Source organism: Cylas formicarius, unplaced genomic scaffold (genome assembly GCF_029955315.1).
Source record: "Cylas formicarius isolate icCylForm1 unplaced genomic scaffold, icCylForm1.1 PGA_scaffold_8__14_contigs__length_24414737, whole genome shotgun sequence".
Lineage (NCBI taxonomy): Eukaryota > Metazoa > Arthropoda > Insecta > Coleoptera > Brentidae > Cylas > Cylas formicarius.
Genome location: NW_026844361.1, coordinates 15472877 through 15495888, shown reverse-complemented (window position 1 = coordinate 15495888; position 23012 = coordinate 15472877). Strand labels below are relative to the sequence as shown.

The 23012-nt window shown below is 35.0% G+C and overlaps 2 protein-coding genes across 5 annotated transcripts in view; one reads left to right on the top strand and one right to left on the bottom strand.

Annotated features, from left to right (window-relative positions):
* Positions 1 to 23012, bottom strand: part of LOC132706791 (fasciclin-3) — a 448477-nt gene that overhangs the window by 192834 nt on the left and 232631 nt on the right. The window lies entirely within an intron of this gene.
* The window catches only part of LOC132706790 (uncharacterized), a 242995-nt gene that overhangs the window by 208238 nt on the left and 11745 nt on the right, over positions 1 to 23012 (top strand). The window lies entirely within an intron of this gene.

Here is a 23012-nt window from a genome sequence, read left to right as displayed (position 1 = left end):
ACTCCATTTTCATCTTTAATCAAGTTGGCACTTGTGACATTTATGATTTATGCTGAACTGTCAAAAAAATTAATGGGTATTGAAATATACTTAGTACATTTGAAAATGTTATATTACGATTTTATTGACGATGTCAAAAAGTGGAGCACAAAATGTTGAAAGCAGTGATGAAGGTAATTTAAATTACGTTTTGATATTAAATTGAAATTTAAAAATAATATTTAATTTTTCCTCAACAGAAAAAGGAGGAGTAATTGAGAATGAGAATTTACAAAACAGCACTTTCAAAGGATTCCGCGAACACAGAAGTGATACTTATATTCAGAAAATTCGTAAAATTACACGGAATTCAGGGAAAAGATACGATACACAATCGGGAAAAATTATTCCTGCGAAAGTTTTTCAAAGTGAAGATTGCCAACGCCGAAAAGACTGCTTGAAAAATTTAAATGAAACGGAAAGAAAACGTATTTTCGAAATGTTTTGGAAATTAGGAGACTTTAATAAGCAAAATATATTACTATAGGAAGCGACGGGACGCAGTGTTCATGTAGAAATGAGAGTTTTACGTATTGGTTAAATCCTAAAACAGGCAAAGTTGTTGTTTGTAAAAAATTATTTTCAAATACTTTTCAAATAAGCAAAGGACGATTGAAACGTGTATTAAAATCTAAAAACCTGGATTGCCTGGATTGTCGAAAAAAATATGTGATGAAGCAAATATGATCGTTCAAAACCATATTATCGGTTTCCCGAAATTTGAATCCCATTATGCTAGGGACAATAATCCCGACAGAAAATATTCATTCTGAACTGACTATAAAAAAAATGTTTGATTTTTATGAGCTTCACTGTGACGAAAATAATTTAAAAGCAGTTAATGAATGGACTTATAGAAAAATATTCAAAAAGGATTTTAATCAACATTTCCACCAACCACGCAAAGACACATGTGAAAGATGTGATGGGAAGCTAGCAGAATAGGCTAGAAATGCGTTAAAACAAGATCAAGAGCGAGTATCAACTAATCCATCTCATTATTTTGGCTTTTCATTCGATTTGCAGAAAGCGTTACCATTCCCAAAGTTAACTGCTTCAGTAGCATAAAACACTCTAACTCGTTAACTAAAGTCTTGATGTTACGTCATCACAAACATAACGTATTGGCTTTCAAAGTTAACTCACACACTCACCGCAGTGGCGCCACCGTCGCCTGCACCCAATTTTACAGGGCATTCTTCGCTCTCGACTGTAAAACTGGCCGTAAAATGTTTGGCTAATAAAGCAAGCCATTTTTACAGTCGATAATGGGTGTTTCGCCGTTTACCGACCGGAGCGACACGCGTTACGTTGTTATTGGCCCGGTTTACAGTTTTCTGGGATTTCGGTTCGCGTTTACCTGCTGACAGGTTTTATTGTCTCGCTCGTGACGAGGCAAGATTGAAAATTTAGATCGCAATTTTAGTTACATTTTACGCGGAGACAATTTCCAAACTCGTTTTTATTAATTGCAGTGTATGGCGCACAAAGATACTAATTAAAAATGTACGTAGCGAATATGAAATGGAAAATTTCAAGGAGAATGAAATAATTTGGAAAGAGCAAGGCAAGAAGAGAAATTAATGAGATTATGAAACAAAATAATGAACCTTATACAAAACATGAATTAAGTGAGAAAAATTAATTACTTTCAGATAACGGGACATCAAATTTAATGTTAGAAAGTGTGGATTAAAAGATAGCAAGTATTGGGGTCTGTAATAGTACATTATGCAACAAGTGCGGTAAACGGCATTTGACTCACGAGTTTATTTATTTAATTTAAGTTTTGCCTCTGCCGCTACTACACGTACTTTTTGCTCCAACATAAATGCATAAAGATCTGAAGCGTTAATACTTCCTCAATTTGGCAGTTTTAATTTAGATGTAGCATTTTTTATTCAGTATTAAATCCTTTGTACAAATTTTTATATTTATCATAGTTTGCCGTGGCTTTAAGTTTAGCGATGTGTGAAAGACTCTTTGTACTGGGTGTATGCACAATATAATTACGTCGATTTTGCGAAAGTTTCAATGTGGTCCGCAGAAGCACGATAAAAAAATAATGCGTCCCTTTTTTGACAAGAAACCGCAAAGCGGCTTCTTTTTGAAATACAAGGCTTCTTCGCGCCACGCGCTACGAACTTGCCCCGCCCACTGACGATTTTTCGAAAGCAATCTGGTTTAATTTACTGATTACAGTTTCATAGGCACGTAGGCCTTTCGATTTGCAAACCTGAAGGCAGACCGTATCGTTAGTGGGCGTATTCGTCGGAACGCCGGGCCTGAACTCTCGGCTTCTCAAAAAACTTCCGGCGCTTGAAAAATTACCGGAATGTGTATTTGTGATATAAGAGTACAGGTCAAGAGTGTCTGCGAGCCAGGAGACAGCAGATCAGTTAGGCACATATGAAAGAACTATACTGAGTCGTTTTAAGTTTTCAATTAAGTTACTTTAAAAAACATGGCAGATAATTCAGTTATATAGATCGCTACCTTGTTTATATAATATCGCAACATTTAAATAAACCTTCAAAATTAGATGCGTACAATAAATTGGTGGAAAATTAAAAACAATAGATCCAGCACCTACAAAAGATACGGTGGTTAAAAAAACTAACACTATGCGTAGTTCCTACCGTAAAGAATTAAAAAAAATAATAAGGAAAACCAAAGATTTGGTGCAAGCGGAGATGTTTATGAAACATGGAATTTTCATCTTTTGGAGTTCTTATATGATAATGAAGTACCGAGAAAAAGCGAGTCCAATACAGAGGAAATAGAAATTAGTGAAGATGATGAGGTATGTATGTATTGTAAAATAATGATGATAATAATAATAATAATAATAATAATAATAATAATAATAACAATAAATAGCGATGAGAAACTCAAAGGAGTAAGTCCCTGGTCCACATAAACAAGTACGAAATTAATTAATTTATAAACTTAACATAGGCCGAGAAGTTTAATTATAATATATAAAAAAAAAAAAAACTAAACGTGATATAAGCATGTAATTTAGAAAAACTTCTATAAATAAATAAAAAGCTCTACATATTGCAGAAAAGAAACTAGAAACTATGCATGCATGCGTTGCCAAATGTAATTTTTATACTTTCCTTTCAAATTGGAGACAGACAATGCCTGGAACCCGCAAACATTGCCGTCCTATAAAATGGTGGAGTGATCTTTCCCCTAAACGTGATATTGAAATTATGCACATGTGTTCTGAATAAGTACGTAGGGCATTTGAAGTTTATAATTTTATTAAAAAAAAAACAAGCAGAATGTAATTCTCTCCTCCTTTCCATGCTAAGCCACCCTGTTTCACAGAGTTTGTGTGAAATTGGCTGGTACTTTCTTATTCCATGAATAAGTCTAAGACATGAATTTTGAATTAGCTGAATTTTTCTTTATCAGAACTGTTTAAACAATTTGTGTAAACAACATTACAGTAATTGAATAAGGATAGTACGATGGAGTCCCAAAGTAAGTAAAGTAAGTCTTTACCTTTTTTGATATAAAGTTACGATTACTATATATATGTTTTATTAGGACCTAAGCTCTTCGACCACTCTTTATAAGGGGTGTTTTTTTTTCGATGTATAGAACTTTAAGTTGCAATAAAACAACGATGGATTATTCGATTGACATGAATTTTATTTATCCGAAAGATAATCTTGTGGCATTACATTTTAAATATGATTTTTCTGGCATATGACCGCCACGGCTGGCGCGGATGTAGTTCAATCTGGACGTCCAATTTTCGATGACTTTTTCCGACATTTGTGACCGTACATCGGCAATAACACGGCGAATGTTGTCTTCCAAATGGTCAAGCGTTTGTGGCTTATCCGCATAAACCAATGACTTTACATAGCCCTACAGAAAGTAGTCTAGCGGTTTTAAATTACAAGATCTTGGAGGCCAATTCACAGCTCCAAAACGTGAAATTAGGCGGTCACCAAACGTGTCTTTCAATAAATCGATTGTGGCACGAGCTGTGTGACATGTTGCGCCGTCTTGTTGAAACCACATCTTCTGGACATCATGGTTATTCAATTCAGGAATGAAAGAGTTAGTAATCATAGCTTTATACCGATCACCATTGACTGTAACGTTCTGGCCGTCATCGTTTTTCAAGATTTTCAATGATGATGATGATTTCACCAGCCCATAAAGCGCACCAAACAGTCAGTTTTTCTGGATGTAACAGTGTTTCGACATACACTTGAGGATTAGCTTCGCTCCAAATGCGGCAGTTTTGTTTGTTGACGTAGCCATTCAACCAGAAGTGCGCTTCATCGCTAAACAAAATTCGCTTATGAAAATCGAGAACAACGGCAATCTCGTTTTGGGCCCATTCAACGAATCTACGCCTTACTTGATGATGATGATGATGAGTTGGATTTTGTAAGCACGTAAACCAAAATCTTTCCACAAAATCTTCCATAAAGTGAATGGACACAGATCCAATTCCTGTGCTCGATGGCGGATGGACTCATTCGGGTCTTCCTCAATGGTACGCTCTACAGCAGTAACAGCTTCTTTTGTACGCACCGTACGGCGTCTCTGGGGATGCAAGTTATCAATAAGAGTAGACGTGGTGCGAAAAAGTTCCATGGTTAATCGAATTAACTGCTCTGATGGACGATTTTGTCGACGATAAAATGGACGTAGTGCGCGATAGGTATCCCGCACAGAACCATTATTTTCGAAATAAAATTGCACTATTTGCAAGCGTTGTTCAGGCGTGAGTCTATTCATGATGAATTGCCAAACCAAACTGAGAATAACTCACTTGACAGCTGTTAAATCGGTCGCCATTTTGAACAGTAATGCCAACTTAAAATTCTATACATCGAAAAAAAACACCCATTACGAGCGGTAAATCTAAGAGAACCATCAAATACTAAGCCGAGATTCCGCACAGTCTCCTTTATGGGCAACACAGTATCAATTTCAACCCTTTTGCACAGTCGTTTACGTCCTAATAATAATAAGCAACATTTTTGGGGATCAAGAAGGAGGGAGTGCTTTAAAGACAATTCTTTCAGTGCATTCAGCCCCCTACTCAATATTTCACAGCTCTCCCCGACGTTCCCCCTACTAAATTATAATTTTTTAACTACTAGTAGCGATATTTATAAATAATAACCATAAAACCAAAAAAAAACGAGAATCTTATTTTTTACACCCTCTAATTAGCTTGCATGTATAATAACAATAGGTGATAACATCGTTAAAGTTTTATTGCCGAGACTATACCGTTTTACCAGTATTTTTCAAACTTATCAGAATATGCACAAGATTGATATTTTGACGCTAAACTTCATACATCCGAAGAGTATCTGAACGCAACCGCCATTGTTCGTGAAATATAAAGGACTCGCTCACTTATCAAACGGCTCGCTAATGTGTATATAATGACATACGCGAGAGTTAAACCTCGAAACCAAGATTATGTGAAGTCGATGCCGCTACAAGCCTCGACCATTATCTCCTTATATTAGCTCGATGCGGTTATGCGGTGCCACATTGATAACATTTTGACTGAACGCGGAAACGCAGAAAAGCTAAGGAGCCGTGACAAAACATCGCTCCGACTATGATACACGATCGACGCATCTGCAGCGTCCCGCCTGATATAGAGGTGAACGGGATAACCATCAGTAACCCGAATTAACTCGGATTATTTGGCCCGGAATCTAACAGATGTTCGACTAAATACACCTCGAGGCAGACGCTAATAATTCCATTGATAAATGGTTGCTCGCATTAAGTGATATGCGAAAAGACAGAAGACAATTTAAGGCGTCCGTATGCCTTAACGCGTTGATTTATTATGCGTCGCGTTCAGAAATTAAAGTCGATAGTGTACTCGAATTTCTTTTATGATTTTCGCAATCGTAACCCCATGAATGCAATAATATCTATATATTGAAACGGATGGACGGAAGTTTCGAATGTCCGCAACTCCTCGCTGCGAATCAGATGATCGATATCGATATTATTAGGGACCTGTGCCATTTCTCAAGAGCTACTGATTTTTGAAAAAAAAAAGGTTTATACAAAAGTTCTATGGTTTAAATTAGATTTTAAAATTAGCTATTTTTTATTTACACAGGGTGTCCGGTAAGTGCTGGACCGACATTAGTTTCAAAATTTTAAAAGGAACAACCTATATATTTTGATATTTTCGGAATCCTTGGCAAAAATAAAGGTAACTTTTATACAAACTACTTGTTCGAATCTTGGATACTTTGTATATTAGGAAAACTTTTTCTGGCGTGTAGGGTGGGCACTTTATTACGGCCCTGCACCTTTTCTCGGGAGCTATTGATTTTAGAAAAAAAAAAGTTTATACAAAAATTAGATGGGTTAAATTAAATTTTAAAATTATTTATTTTTTATATATACAGGGTGTCCGATAAGTACTGGACTGACATTAGTTTTAAAAGTTTAAACGGAACACCGTATTTATTTCGATATTTTTACAATCCTTGCGAAAAATAAAGGTATAGAAACTACTTATTCGAATTTTGTGTAGTTTAGACAGAAATTGAGATTATATATTTTTTTATGAAAAAAATTATGTTAGTAAATATGGTCTTTCGCGCTGCCAGTAATAACCCATTTTTAGAAGACTTCATTTTAACGATCTGCGATGACTAGGTATTTTAAGATTGTACAGGATGTCTTAAATTAAAGGACATTTTTTTAAAATTTCAATTTGCAGTATTCCTTTTTTTTAAAATGTTTTTGATATTTTTTCTCAAAAACAAAACACCTATAATTTGGTATATATATGTCCTATACCTAAATCTAATGGTTTTCGAAATACTGACACTTAATTATTTTTAAGAATTTTAAAAAAGCATATCGTTTTTGTTTTTTAATTAATTTTAAGGATTTTTGCAATGGGTGATGGGTCTTTTTTGTAGGTAAGGAAATACAGAGATTTATAGCTTTAGGAAATTAAAACGTCATCATTTTTTATATCGTCAACGATGTAAAATAATATGTATAATTATCATAGAAAATTAAAAATTTAAAACAAGTAACAGTTACAAGTAAAAGCAAGGAACAACAGTAATTGTAACAATTAAAGTAAAAACTAAAGTAAAACAAAATAGAAAATAGAGAGTAGGTTTTCAACAAGTCCACCATTTTGAATAATGTACGTTGAATGAATCACCTCTATATGCTTTATTGCATTAGAAACAAGATCGGTATTATTTAGTTGGACTACACCTTCCCTAATACACCTTTGTATTTCATTTACCGTAGTGCATCTTCCTTTATATATCATATCTTAAATTGTCCCCCATAAAAATCCAATGGGGTAAGACCTGGACTTCGAGGTGGCCACCAGATGTTTCTATTTGGCCTATCCATTTGATCTATTTGATTTAGAAATTCAGTGATATCGTTACCTTGGTGGTACGGAGCGCCATCTTGCTCAGATATTAGTTCACAATATTGTCTAGAGTTTCAAGTATTAATTAAAGAAAATTGGCCCCATAACCTTTGATCGGTATATTCCGCACCACACTTTCACAAATCGTCTACTACAATTTCTCAGATTAGTTCTTTTAACATCCAACTTCAATGCAGCTTGACGAGTGGAGGATTCTGGTATATTCTCAAAATTTAGTAGTAATCCTACTGCTTCTCCTCTGTTAGAACTTATCCTGGTCTTTTCTTGGCCGTTGGCAGAAGTAGCGATCTTGCCTAAACTTTGAATAAATTTTTCGAAATAGCTTCTCTGGAATCCGCCTTACAGGAAACTTTCTTTGATACTCTCCAAGAGCCAGAACTGCACTTTTCGAATATGATAAAGAACATTCAAGTATGTCTATTTTTTTTTGCACCGTATACATTTTAAACTTAAGTACTAATAATATTGCTTGATTAAAATCACATCTATCAAACTCTGACTCTTAATTATAACGTCACTTAAAATAATTATAAATACATTTTAGTTACCATAGTCTACTAGGGTAAAAAGCGAGTTTCATAATAACATTATTATGCCCTTAAAAAAAATGGGATTTTTTACTTTTAATGAAAACTTTATTTAAATATGTGAAATTTTAATAAATTGTCATATCATTCGTTGAAACAATCATTAATATTAAATAAAATATAAGAAAATATGCCACTATAAAATTCTAACTATCTAACTAACTATCTAAACTAACCAAATTAACCGCTTATAGCAAACTTTAACCCGCTTCTAAAATCTTTTAAAAATGTGTTTAAATTTTGATTAAGTAGTCATTACTGCATAAAAAAATATATATTCCCAATGTCTAAACTACATAAAATTCCAATAAGTAGTTTCTACAATAGTTACCATTATTTTTGGCAAGGATCCTAAAATATTAAAATATATACGATGTTCCATTTGGAATTTATAAACTAATGTCGGTCCAGCACTAATCGGACAGCCTGTATATATGAAAAATAAATAATTTTAAAATTTAATTTGAACCATAAAACTTTTGTATAAACTTTTTATTTCTAAAATCAGCAGTTCCTGAGAAAAGGCACAGGCCTCTAATAAAGTGCCCGCCCTGTACGTTCTTCCAGGATAATCTTACTTACCACCTTAGTCATACTTCTATCCATCACATTTGTTCATTAGGCGTGTTTGTTCACTTGGGGAGTGTCACGAAATACCGGTTACAACAGCCATTTGAAAAAGGTTTCGATTAACAGCAGCGGCATTGTCGTGTTTACAAATTGCCACCCAAGCCATAATGCCTCAGCTCGCAAACAAAAACGATCCGATTCCACTCCCTTGAACTAGACGTAGTTGTGTAGGTATATCTATACCAACCGAGGAGGGTATGACTGTAGCCCGTAAGCTCTAATTCTTTGATAAATCGATCTGAAAGATCTGCGCTAATTGAACTGAAGCGGTCTCTAAGGGCACAAGTCTTAAGAACTGATTTCTGAGCTCCTAAAATGTATGTGTCGACCACTCTGCCCAATATCGCATATCTGTTATATCATTCCGATCAATCCCGTTTCTAATTTCAGGCAAGGACATACCAGCACGTTTAAATTCAGTAGACTGACAATGCAAGCTACGTCTTCTTATATGAGGTATGGCTAAATGATATTTGTAATTAAGAAAATTCTTTAACAAAAATCAAACTTGTCTGTTAAATTAAAAAAAAAAGTATTTCGCAAGAATCGAGAAACTTTTTATTAACGAAGGAAATTGAAGCTTTGATTGGGAAAAGAGCGTTACAAACACATGCTAACTTTCTAAATTAACATCTCAGATCCCGCTTACAAGAATTATTTCTGAGTACTTCATCCTTATCCGAAACCCCATAATCCTTGCGAGTTTTCTAATTGCTCGCACTCGGTGCGTTCACTTAACTCCGCGTAAACCCTTCTGCAATCAATCTCTCGTTCCGAAGAATTATTTCCATCGCTTTCCCATTCGAAAGAAACTCACTCCCGGCAAAAAGTTATTTCTTTCCGAACAATTAATCTTTCCGGTGGTCAACGACAGACTATACTGCCGCCTAGATTATTCACCGATTTTTTTCCAACTCGCTCTTTTTCTCCTCCACCTAAACCGTCACGTCTCGGCGACTTTTGTTCTACCCCGTACAGCGCGCGGCTTTTGTTTATTCGCGACTGCGAGACTGCTGCTGGTCGAAACAGTTTTTGTGTCACCGTTGATAAACGAACGTGATGGAAAAAATTTATTCTAAAAAGTCCACGGTGCCAGTTTCTTTTTTCACGGAAACATTCGCGCTTCTACCAATACATGAAGTTTCAATTTCTCAAAAAAATGCTATATCGATACGCGCAGATTTCTACCTATGCTACAAACTTTCCATGGACAGACTGCCATACAATAGTGTTAAGGCACACAATACACGAATATTTCTACAGTTAAAAAATTTTGGCATTCGTAAGTTAGCACAATACAATCACATAATATTTGACAATATTTTTACAGTTTTGTTTCTAAAACTCCATTAATCCTCCCGATTCTACATATTCTTCGTCATCCCTTGCATTATTACCGATATGATCGAAATATTAGCAAATTTTGTATCGCTCCACTAAAATGCAGGAAAGTTTCACCAATAGAAGTTTCTTTTACAAGGATACTCCAGCTTTATAACAATTTCTAACATTATACGGAAGTTACGATCCATACAAAAATAATTATATCCATAGGCTGACATACGTACTCAAACTCACAAAGCTTTATTGTTACCGTAGTAATCAAATATTAACATTTCTACAAATCCAACTACCTTCGATGCTGAAAATTATCTATTACGAAATCAATATCATGAAAATATTGCCGATAATAAAAAGTTTATAACAAAATAATTATGTTTATATCAACACTCGAAAGTTTGTACAGGTATATTAAAATATAGAATCATTCAACCAATCCAATAATTTCTACTTATCGGAGTTTCAAATCATACAATAAATATTTATACACTGCTTGCAATACCTGCTCATACACGAAAGGTTTTATCGGTGCTATCGCCTTTATACACAAAACATCAAATTTGTGCCTGCACATCATTTCTTGGTATGGAAAATGTTCTACTTCTACTATACCTCAAATTCCTTCCGATCCTCAAAAATGTACATCAAAATACTAACATATCCACCAGAACGATAAAATTTTGTATTTATACGCTAAAATGTTTTGCCGTTAGGAGTTATTTGTACATGGAAGTTTTGGGTCGATACATCGAAATTTGTGTGGATCCGATTCTACTGGCAGAAGTTATGATCCATACAAAAATTGTTATATCCATACACGGAAATATCTACTCATATACAAAAAGTTCTATTGTTACCGTAGTAATCATATACTAACGTTTCTACAAATAAAACAACTTTCGAAGCGGAAAATTATTTAATGCTATCACAAAATCAACACCAAAAAAATATTGCCGTTAATAAAAGGTTTAAATCAAAGTACTAACGATTCCATGAGAGTTTGTATCGGAATATTAAAATGCAGAAAAGTTTTATCCCTAGAAATTCTCTTTACACTGATACCATAGCTTTATTCAAAATTCCAACAACATACGGGAGTTTCAAAGCATACAATAAATATTGATATACGGGGATTTTTATCGATACAAGAAATTTTATATTAATGCAATTAATACAAAGGTTTTATCGGTGCTATCGCCTTTATACACAAAATAGATCAGATTTGTACCTGGACATCATCTCTCGGTATGGAAAATGTTCTACCGGTATACTTCAAATTCCTTCCGATCCTCAAAAATGTACATCAAAATACTAACGTATCCACCAGCACCATAAAATTTTGTATTTATACGCTAAAATGTTCTGCCGTTAGGAGTTACTTGTACATGGAAGTTTTGAGTGGATACATCGATAAGTACGATTTCTGCGGATACATAGACATTTCTTTGGATTCGATTTTTATCGAATTCTGAAAGGTTCTACTGGCAGAAGTTATGATCCATACAAAAATTGTTATATCCATACACCGAAATTTCTACTCATACACAAAAAGTGTGGAAGCGGAAAATTCTTTAATGCTATCACAAAATCAATACCATGAAAATATTGCCGATAATAAAAAGTTTATATCAAAGTTCTAACGATTCCATGAGAGCTTGTATCGGCATATTAAAATGCAGGAACATTTTATCCCTAGAAATTCTCATTACACCGATACGACAGCTTTATTGAAAATTCGAACAACATACGGGAGTTTCAAACCATACAATAAATATTGATATACGGGGATTTTTATCGATATAAGAAATTCTATATTAATACATGCAACACCTCCTGACACACGAAAGGTTTTATCCGTGCTATCGCCTTTATACACAAAATATATCAGATTTGTACCTGCACATCATTTCTTGGTATGGAAAATGTTCTACCGGTACACTTCAAATTTCTTCCGATCCTCAAAAATGTACATCAAAATACTAATGTATCCACCAGCACCATAAAATTTTGTATTTATATGCTAAAATGTTCTGCTGTTAGGAGTTACTTGTACATTGAAGTTTTGAATGGATACATCGATAAGTACGATTTCTGCGGATGCATAGAAATTTCTTTGGAACCAATTTTTGAAAGGTTCTACTGGCTGAAGGCATGATCCATACAAAAATTGTTATATGCATACACCGAAATATCTACTCATACACAAAAAGTTCTATTGTCACCGTCTACAAATACAACAACTGTCGGAATACAATACCTCCTGATACACGAAAGGTTTTATCGGTGCTATCGCCTTTATACACAAAATATATCAGATTTGTACCTGCACATCATTTCTTGGTATGGAAAATGTTCTGCCGGTACACTTCTGATGCTCAAAAATGTACATCAAAAGACTAAGGTATCCACCAGCATCATAAAATTTTGTATGTATACGCTAAAATGTTCTCCCGTTGAGAGTTATTTGTACATGGAAGTTTTGAGTCGATACATCGATAAGTAAGATTTCTGCGGATATATATAGTAATTTCCTTCGATGCGATTTTTACCGAATTCTGAAAGGTTCTAACTACCGATGGACGGAAGTTTCTGAGGCTGTTATGAAATTTCTCCAACTAAAAGACACAGCGACATTGCAATTTCCACTCATAATTTCTACACATTTTTTCAAATTGCCATACTATATGGCCAATGATTTTTTTTCTCAGTTCGTTCCATTCCCTCGCGTCCACCGCCACATGCCATCTTATTGTATCCCTAACAGAGCGCAGCTTTTGTTTATTTTCGACAGCGAGGTCGGTCGAAACACACGACTTTTTGCGTTACCATTCGCAACCGCACGTTGATGAAAAACTATATTTTAAAAAGTCGACGGTACCGTTTTCTTTTACGAGTTTCCGCGCCGCACGAAGATGGGTTGTTACGGTAAAAAAAAAACAACAGCCGAGTTTAAACGTAACATATTACCTGGAGAAAATCTAAGTCCCGCAGCGGCGGCGGCGGTATGTACATATTTTAAAAGTCGCTTTTGTAAAAGTTTGGACCGACGTACGATTTTATGAATTCCGTTACCCTGCCGTAAAACTCCGTGCCTTCCGGCGTAATAATAATATAAGAGAGAGAGAACGGAGAGTTTAAATATTGACTTGGTTGGTGCTTAACTTCGAAGAAGCGACAAAAAATACTTACAATTTCCACAATCCAACAAAAATTCGGCCCTGTACTCCTTTTCACAAAAATGATGACGTTTATTCATAGACCAGTATAATGAATGTTCTACAACCACCATAAAATCTCATTAAAGGATTCTTTCAAGTTTATATCAATACACGACACAAATTGCTACACTGATACGCCAAGATATCCACTTTATATGTCCATGGAAGGAAACTTCTACTAATATACGATATTTTCTGTTTATACCAATGCTCCAAACTCAGAGCTTTCTATGGATACAAACAAATTCTATACTGGTACACGTATATACAGATATTTTGAAGTGCCCTGGATTGGACTGCCCATCTAGTACTAGCTTCAGATTTGTAGCCATACTAATACATCGAGGTTTCTGTAAATATTGTGAAATATTTCAACATACGAAAGTTTGGAATTATATCGAAAAGTTTTTGCGAGACCGATACTACTGGTAAGATTCTAATTGGCACTAAGAAGTTAAGTTAAGGTGAGGTAAAGTTTCTGCCGATACAAGGAAACTTTTAGCCCTTTGCCTACTAATAACTGAAAATTTCTAGTAGCAAAAGTGTGTTTCTACGTCGACTTACCTTCACGCTCATGACTAGGGAGCTTATAACGATAAACGCGAGTTTTATAGCCGAACACCCAGAAACTTGTATTGATAGCGTTCATTTTAAATCAAAATGAATGTATCTGGTAATGTAGTTTGACCAGAAATATAGTGCTTTAACAATCGACCCCGTGATTAACTTTGCCTATTGTTTATTACTCCAAAACCGCAGCTTTTTTTAACTGTAATTATTCCAGGACCGTCCTAGGACACTAATAAGCGGGATATATGTATATTTTCAATCTTTTTCGATGAGCATTTCTTGAAACATGTACATAAAAAAATTAGTACAAAGTAACAATTTTCTACGTTCTATTTCATTACATTTCTACATAGTATACCAAATATTAAATATAATAATGACAAAGTATCATTCAATTAAGAAATCGTCACTATCGCTACTGTCGTCACCTAGTTCAATGATCAACTCCGCCACTAAGCATTCTCGATAAATATTTTCATCTTTTACTACTCATTTTTCACAGTTAGACCAGCTTTGTACTAATATTTTAGCTACCTCTTCCCGAATTACGTTTATGAGTCTATTATTAAATTATGGTTAAGTGTTATTTCTTCTTATATGCGCTTTTAACTCAGACCAAATAATTTCAATCGGGTTAAATATACCATGATACGGGGGTACTTTCAAGATTTCTTGCAGAAATTCTTTAATTTCTTCTTTATTTGAAGAAGTATTTGGAATTTTTGTAATTTGTTCAGAATGATACGAGGCATTATCCCACACAATAACAGTATTTTGGCGATAGTTTTGGCAACAGTTTTTTTTTTCAAACCAGTCCTCAAATATTTCCGCCGTCATGTTTTCATGGTGATCCTCACTTGAATCTTTGACGTTTTTGGCAGACAAAAATAAGGCATCTTCCACCCAACCATTCTTTGACACAACAACATGAAGAATTATTATGTGTTTTCCATGTGTAGCCGATACATCTAGTACACAATTGTTACTATTATCACACCATCCTTATTTTACTGTGTCGTGAATGTCGAACCACCGTTCATTGCGAAATTCTTTGAGATTCTGTTAGCACTTGACGTTTAATAATTCTTTGGAACTGAAAATCCATTTTCTACAAAAAGATACGCAACGACTCTTTGATACAAATAATGGTTCAGTCTGTCAGTACTTTTTTTATGCAGTCCTTCTACGATTAAAACTCTATTCACTTTATAAGCGTCGTAGATTATACGCCTAATTAGATCTCTCACTTTCCTCTTGATCGTCCCATTTGCAACAATTTTTCTTACAGTTGTTTCTAATGCTGCTCCTAATTACTCTTCTGAATTTCTTATAAACTTTCAAACATTTAAAACAATTTGTTTAGCATCCGAAGACCAATGGATCCGCTTTTTTTATTTACTGTTGGTAGTTCTTCTTCAAAATTGTCACTAGGTTCGACCATCACCTTCACTTCGTCTTCAAATTCTGCGTTGTTTTCGATGTCTTCTTCTAAATGTTTAATTGTAAGATTCTAATAAATATTAATCTGTATTCTTATGACGTACTTTTATCAACCGCGAATATAATCTATAGCGTTAAAAAAGAATCGAAGAACCATGTAGAAGACTCAAAAATATAAGAAGAAGAAGAATATTGTTAAACGACAGGCACACAACACAAGAATGATTATTTCCAAACTTACCTGTAAGATAGATAGAGTACAGGTACTTACCCTTACCCTTTGAACCATCCTGTGAAAACACCCTCGCAAGGCTAAAGCTCAAAAATCAGGTACATAAATACGTACTTACCGGAAGGATCAGTCAAATATCTTCGTAATAAATACGAACATATTGAAATTTAGATTAAACTCTTAATGACGATACATATCACATGATGTTAAAATAAACGCTTTTATTTCATCAATGCTTAATCAAATTTAAAAGGTCCATTTACGTTTCAAATAAAAGTTTCGTGTTTCTACAAATATTCGTTACAGTCCATTTCAAGCGAAATAAACATCTGTCAGGATGGGTCCTGCCACGGTCCTGCGAAGGTCTGTTGTTAAGGTACTGTAAAACACGTAAAACGTCAAAGCAATAAATGCACTATATTTTTGGTCGTATTATACCTTAGATTCTAGCACCATCAAGCAATTTCTGTCGACTCTACAAGAAAATTTACACATCAATGTTTCTACTGGAACGTTGGAGTTCACGTCAATACACATACAAACATATCTACTTATACCACGCGGATGCTTCAAATAAACGGACTTTTTTACGGAATACACAACCGTTTCTACCGACAATACTAAATTTTTTCGCGATACGTTTTACCTCGAAGTTTCTATCAAGAAATTTCTGTCGACATTAAACCAACGAAACCAATTTTTACGAATACATCGAAGCTTACACCAAACTTTTCAATCTGAATATAGCGTTTTCGACGTTACGGTGGCCATTTTGGAACCGATCGCGTGGCCCTGAATATTTATTGTTCGAAATAAGACGAAATGCTGGGCGATTTTTCGGTGACGCTGCTGCAGAAAACTTACTAACCTTAACCGGCTGCCTCGCCCTGTCGTCGGCTTTTGTTTACGAATCGAAACACACGGGAGATAAGGCGAAACAAACAAAGGACGCGGCGCGGCCTGTCGGCAAAACATTTTCGGCTTGACTTAAACTATACACAAACTCCGCAGGCAAACTTTACAGATAAATTCGGCCTTTGTAACGGCGGGAGTTTCTGCCGGGATAAAATTAATCTCTCGTAAACCGCCGAAAACTGGATTTAAAGACCCGATGGCGGGTCGCGTGTCGCCCACGCAAAAGGGGTGCTAATGCGGCACCATCGGAAAGGTGTCGGGTGGAGGGGTTATACTTCTAATCCTCTTAAATGGATTTACAAACGTTGCCGTGGGGCGGTAGTCGCGACGCAGGATGATCTCCGGGACATTAAAGGAAAAGTTTCGTCGTGATACGTCGACCACGCGTTCACTTAAAATTTTGGGGTTGCGGAAGGGTGCCGTCACTTAAACTAACTAAAGATTTACATACCGACCGTACCAGGTGCACCAATAATAAAGGACGCAGGCTATATCTCAGGAGCCGTTAGTCCTACAATAAGAAAAGCTGGAAATTATTGTCAAGTTCATAAAATGACCGCTAGGGGACTTAACCCTACTCTAAAATAGAAAAAAACGGTTTTAATCAAAAATATTCCAGATTAACCTATATCAAAAATAATTTTAGCGTAATCTATTATAAATAAGGAAACTTTTTTGTTTGAACTATTTTTTGCTATCTCGCCAAATTAAGGGAGGAAGGGAAGGGTCGAATATTGGTTTAGGAAAAGTTCAATAACTTTTTTTTGGCTAATCCGATTTCGACGAACTTAGTTTAGTTTTAAAGAGGATTTATAGGAATTTCGACTGGTAAATTACGATATTAATTCTTTTACTAGTCGGTAGAAGGCGCTATTTTTATGATTTTCTCGAAAATTTTAAATATAATGGTATAAATATTTTTAGCTAAGCTGAAATAGCGTAAAAAAATATAAAATGTAGTGGAAACGGCGTAGCAATATAGTTTTTCCCCTCTGAGATATAGATAAAAATGTGTGCATTACGTTTAATATTTTTTTTCTCAATTTAATTATTATAGGTTGCCTCATCTAACGAGGTTAGATTTTTATTTCTGGGGCAGAATTAGAGATATAGAGAGAATAAGCCATTCAAGGAATTTCAATAGCTGAAGTAGACACTGCCATGTTTATGATTTTCTCGAAAATTTTAAATATAATGGTATAAATATTTTTAGCTAACATGAAAAATGAAATTTGATTTTGTTCTAATTTGTTCATAATAATAGCCAATTACCAATAATAGTTAAAAAATGAATTAATATAATTTATTAATACATTACATGTATTATGAATACTGGAGTAGCTGAACATTTGGGGCGCCATTAATGAATTTGTTATGTGTGTAGTTGGGCTTTATTTAGTATTAGGTTTTTTTATTGTTTGATTTTGTTTAGTGTTAGGTTTTGTTTGAATTAAAATAAGTTTTTAAAGTTCATTATTATGACACCCGGCCCAGATATCAATTTATTGAGGTATTTTCTGAACAATTTTTTCTAACATAATTTCCTCTCAATTATGTTTTATTTATGAAATAGAATAAAAGTAGTATCGAACCCTTATCATGAATTATCATCTCGTCATAATATGTCATTTCTTGGTTATCTTTAATACTGCTTCTATTATACCTAGGTAATTTTATTTACTAATATTTATACCTTTATATTTGAAATTTTCGAGAAAATCATAATCGTAAAAGAATTAATATCGTGATATGCCAGTCAAAGCTCCTATAAATACTCTTTAAAACTAAACTAAATTCGTCGAAATCGGACTAGCCAAAAAAAAGTTTTTCTACTTTTCCTAAACCAATATTTGACCCTTCCGCCACCCTTAATTTGATTAGATAGAAAAAAATAGTTCAAACAAAAAAGTTTTCTTATCTAGAGTATATTACGTTAAAAGTAATTTTGAAATAGGTTAATTTGGAATATGTTTGAGAAAACCCGTTTTTCCTATTTTACAGTAGACGCTACGTCCCCTAGCTACCAAATAATTGCCAGCTTTTCCTCTTTGCAAATTTACCTATAAATTTTTTTTCTAAGTTGAAGGACTAACGGTTCCTGAAATATGGCCGACGTCCTTTATTAATTGGCCACCCGGTAAACACGACATCAGTAGTCTGTGTTTATTAGTGCATCCCCCACCGCCGGGAATGAAATAACATTTTGAAAAATCTGCGGAATCTCTACGCAAAAGATCTTGACATTAAGTGTTTTCACGTGAGACATCCTTATGTTAAGAGATTTTTTTAACCATATATTTCTTAAGAACTTTTGATATATGGTCCGCGATGTATTCAATGTAAGGAAGGACAACAGTGGCAAGTGTGGGATTGCTTTCGGACTCAATGCTATTAGAAGGTTCAGGTGAAATTTATTTTGTGACGAATATCTCTAATGTGGAAATTATTAGAGAGAAGGTGTTTTAATTCTGGGTTCCGTGAATTTGGTAAATAGTAATATTTATTGTTATCATAGTTATGATTAGCGAAGAAAAAACATATATATAATAATTAAAATGAGTCGTCATAAATAGTTTGAATCTATGATACCACTATCATCCACTATCATTTATCAAATGTGATTTGATAAAGAGACAATTCTCATGTAAAAATATATAATTTCGTGAAAATCTGAACTTTTAATTCTTATTTATTTTGTAATAATTAACATGGATTTCTCATTACATCAATTACAGGGTCTGTTCGTTTTTACAAAATTCAAATGGAAGTGATAAGGTGATTTGGTTCTTAAAACTTCAACCAGTTGTTTTTTGTTTAATTATCTTCAAGATAATGGTCATGCTGACTAAGAAATCTTTTTTGGTGCAGATCGTTGGTACCTTTTAGCAAAATTGCAAAGCATTGGAAAATCATTTTAAAATTTCTAAAATGTCGACAGTACTAAAATAAAAATACATCCCTGAGCTGAAAGACGCTCGAAAATCAGCTTTTACTTACCCGCTTCATTGAGGGCTATGATAGGCTATGATGCCATAATATGTGCAGAATTTAACACGTTGTTTAAAATTCGTTGAAATATTTATCCGGGACTTCGAAAACAGCGCCTTATTAACATTCCATTCTGACCTCAACTAATTAGGTAAAATAAAAATAGCTTAACACAGAGAAACATATTTTAAATTTATTGCATTGTATTTATTATGTGATGACTTTAACGCAGGCAAATAGTATTCACGCCTTCTTCTGGAATAATGATTTGATTAGCCCCTTTTTTACACTAATATAAAAGAATTTAAAAAAAAAAAACAAATAAAAATAATTTGATAAGACATCGTATCCAGGATCCCGCCGAATAGTCTGACATTAGGACACTAGGATTAGGGATTAAAGAGAATGTACCTCATTGTTCTCCATTTTCCTTTATCGCGCCGTTCTATAGATTACAATCATCTTGCTTTAATATAGGTTTCAAAGGACTGGGCTTACCCAAAAACCATGCAATCCCATAATTATTACGATTTTGAGTAGCAAGTAACGAGTATTAATTATTATTTTTATATTAGTAAAATCAACTACGGACGATATAAAAAACGGAAGGTCACCGGACCCAAGATTAATTTATGCAAAATTGATTGAATGTTTTAGAGGCGACGAAGATAACAGATGATAACTTACCATAAACATGTCGAAAACAGAATATCTGAAGAACGGAGAACGCTATCAACAACATACATACTGTTATGGGTTAGTTACTGTTTGGAACAATGAAATATCACGCAGAACACAACGTATTGGTGGCTGCAAAAATGGATTTCTGCGGGCGGTCTTCCAGCACATCTAGCCTCGAACATGTTAGGACATGGACGAGAAAGAAAACATCAACAGGGCGCGTACGCTAGTCAACGACATCCTTGTATGTGGCTGTAATTTATGGAGAACAATTGTTTTGTTTCTTGTTTCTGAGAGGACTATAAAGTAACCGAAGAAATAAAGGGACATGCAGTTATCGTTGCCATATGCGCGAAACACGCCGATTCAGAGATCTCCAATGTTCTTAACTACGCCCGATCATTAGTACATAAGGTTCGTGGTGACTTCTAAGTATCAACTGGCAAAGTAGATACTGTTGCAAAACGCAAAAGATACGAGGAACGTTCCGGCAATACTAGAAATACACAATTTGCCTAACAAGTGTAAGAAATCGTTCACAAAGTCCATGAGGGACCATAGTGACTCTGAGGGTCTAATCCGTCGAGTTGTCCACGAATACTTCCGCAGAGAACACTTGATGTCTGCACAAACTCTGAATCAGAGACAAGATACAAGACATTGGATGGCCGAAATCTTTTATGACCACATCACCCCAAACTTATGATCACCTAGCTCCCCGGATCCTAATCCATTTGATTATTACATATCAGGTATAGTTGAGCGAGAGATCAATAAGCATCACCATAACACTATTTCATCGCTGAAGGATGCTATAACAACCACAATGATCAACATGAAGCATTGAGCATTTGATTCTGGCATTGAGCCCGTTGTTGCCGCTAATGGTGATTTTTATGAATAATGATATAGCCTAAGAGTTAATTAACGTTATAAGATGGTCAAAACTCCACAACAAAGAAGGAAACGTGACAGACCTTAAAAATGCTGGAAATATGACGTTTTAGATGAAATGCAAGGATGGAACAACCCACGGAAACGAGGAAATTTGGGAAGCCCATATACATATAGTAAAATTAACCACTGAGACCCTCTTCATTGGAAGCTTAATGTAGTAATAGAAGATTCCAATAAAAATATGAGTATTAGTAGTCAAAATAAACAGTAAGAAAGATGTGATGATAGATATTAGCTATATCTATGAACGTAAAAAGCTGCGTTCATCGTCGACTAGGGTACGTTCAGCTTAATCCCTTTAAGAAGGACCGTGTCTTTTTTACCGCCACCCGCCATAAACGAGAGCGCGTGAAGATGGCGACAATTAACGACGCCATCGTGCGCTGATGCCCGGTTATTATAAAGATTAATATCGTCGATGTAGAACATCAGGAAATTTGTTGTCTTGCGCGAGGGGATTTCGACGGTATAGAGGAGATACAGAATATTGTTTTATACGCCGTTGCAACCGAAAACCGCACCAGATGGCGATGTCTTTTGATTAATTGAAAGAGTTGAGCTGCAAGGGCAGGGATAAAACCCTGACATTCGGAACTAATTGTTAGTAGGAGGAGAGGGACGTAACTATAAACTGAAAAAACCGAACTAGAATTAATAATCGTCAAAATTAGCTGTTATTAACAAGGAGGGTTAAACAAAATTTCCATGCATTATTTGTGAGTAGGATAGTAGGGCAAGAGATAGACATTGGACTCAAATGGCCTTCTAGAACAAGCCCTACACCTGGTAGCAAAAATTTATTAAGAGATAGCTAGCTGACGCCAAAAAAGTTTTACTGTCTGTTCTTCATATCAAAGTTGGCTGGATGAAGCAGTTTGTTAAAGCCCAAGACAAAAATGGATAGTGTTTCAAATATTTATGCGAGAAATTTCCAGCCATATCCGATGCCAAGATGAAAGAAGGTATTTTTGTTGGGCCGCAGACAAGAATTTTCAAAACATAATGATCAATGTCGAGAAAAACGAAGGGGTTTCTTTTAAAGAAGATACTGATAAGTTTCTTGAGAACTCGGAGAACGAAAACCATGAGACTATTGTTCAAAACATGTTACAATACTTTCATGTGTTTGAAAGTGCATTTCTTGTTTTCACACTTGAACTATTTTCCTGAAAATCCTGGAGCAGTTTGAGAAGAACGGGGAGAGAGGTTTCACTACAATGGCGAGGAAATGGAACTGCAATACCAAGGTAGATGGAGCATAACGATGATGGCGGGCTACTGCTAGATATCAATACGTCGTTGCAACCGAAAACCGCACCAGATGGCGATGCCTGTTGGTTAATCGAAAGAGTTGCGCTGCAAGAGCAGGGGATGGTGTTGTAGAATTGAAAATCTTGACATTATACGAGTGCTGCCTTTTATGCTTTTTATCTGGCGACTAACGTTTTTATAGGGAAGTTTGACATTTTGAGGTTAGGTTTACTCAGTTAGGTTTTGACGAAAGTATACATACAATATTGCAGGAGCATTTGGCAGCTAAAAAAAATTGTTCGCGTTGGATTCCACACAATTTGATAGGTCATGTTTGATTGGTCGAAGGGAATGCTCAAAAATACGATCGCGGTGCGGTGGTGATCGTGACAAGCGATGAATCATATGAACCTGAAAGTAAACAGCAGTCGACTGTGTGGGTCTTTCAGAATGAGACAAAGCCAACAAATGGTAACCAGTTTTTTTAGAAAAACTGACCACGTTGAAACTGTTTCTTCCGTGAAAGGTAAAACAGTCAATTCTGAATGGTACACAACCATTTGTTTGCCGAAATTCTTCGAAGAAATTAGAAAAACCAACAGCCGAAGACGAATCACTCTCCACCACGACAATGCTAGCTCTCACCGATCAGTGCAGAACCTTTGAGCATTAAAAACGTTGATTTGATGAACCATCCACCATATAGGCCTGATTTAGCA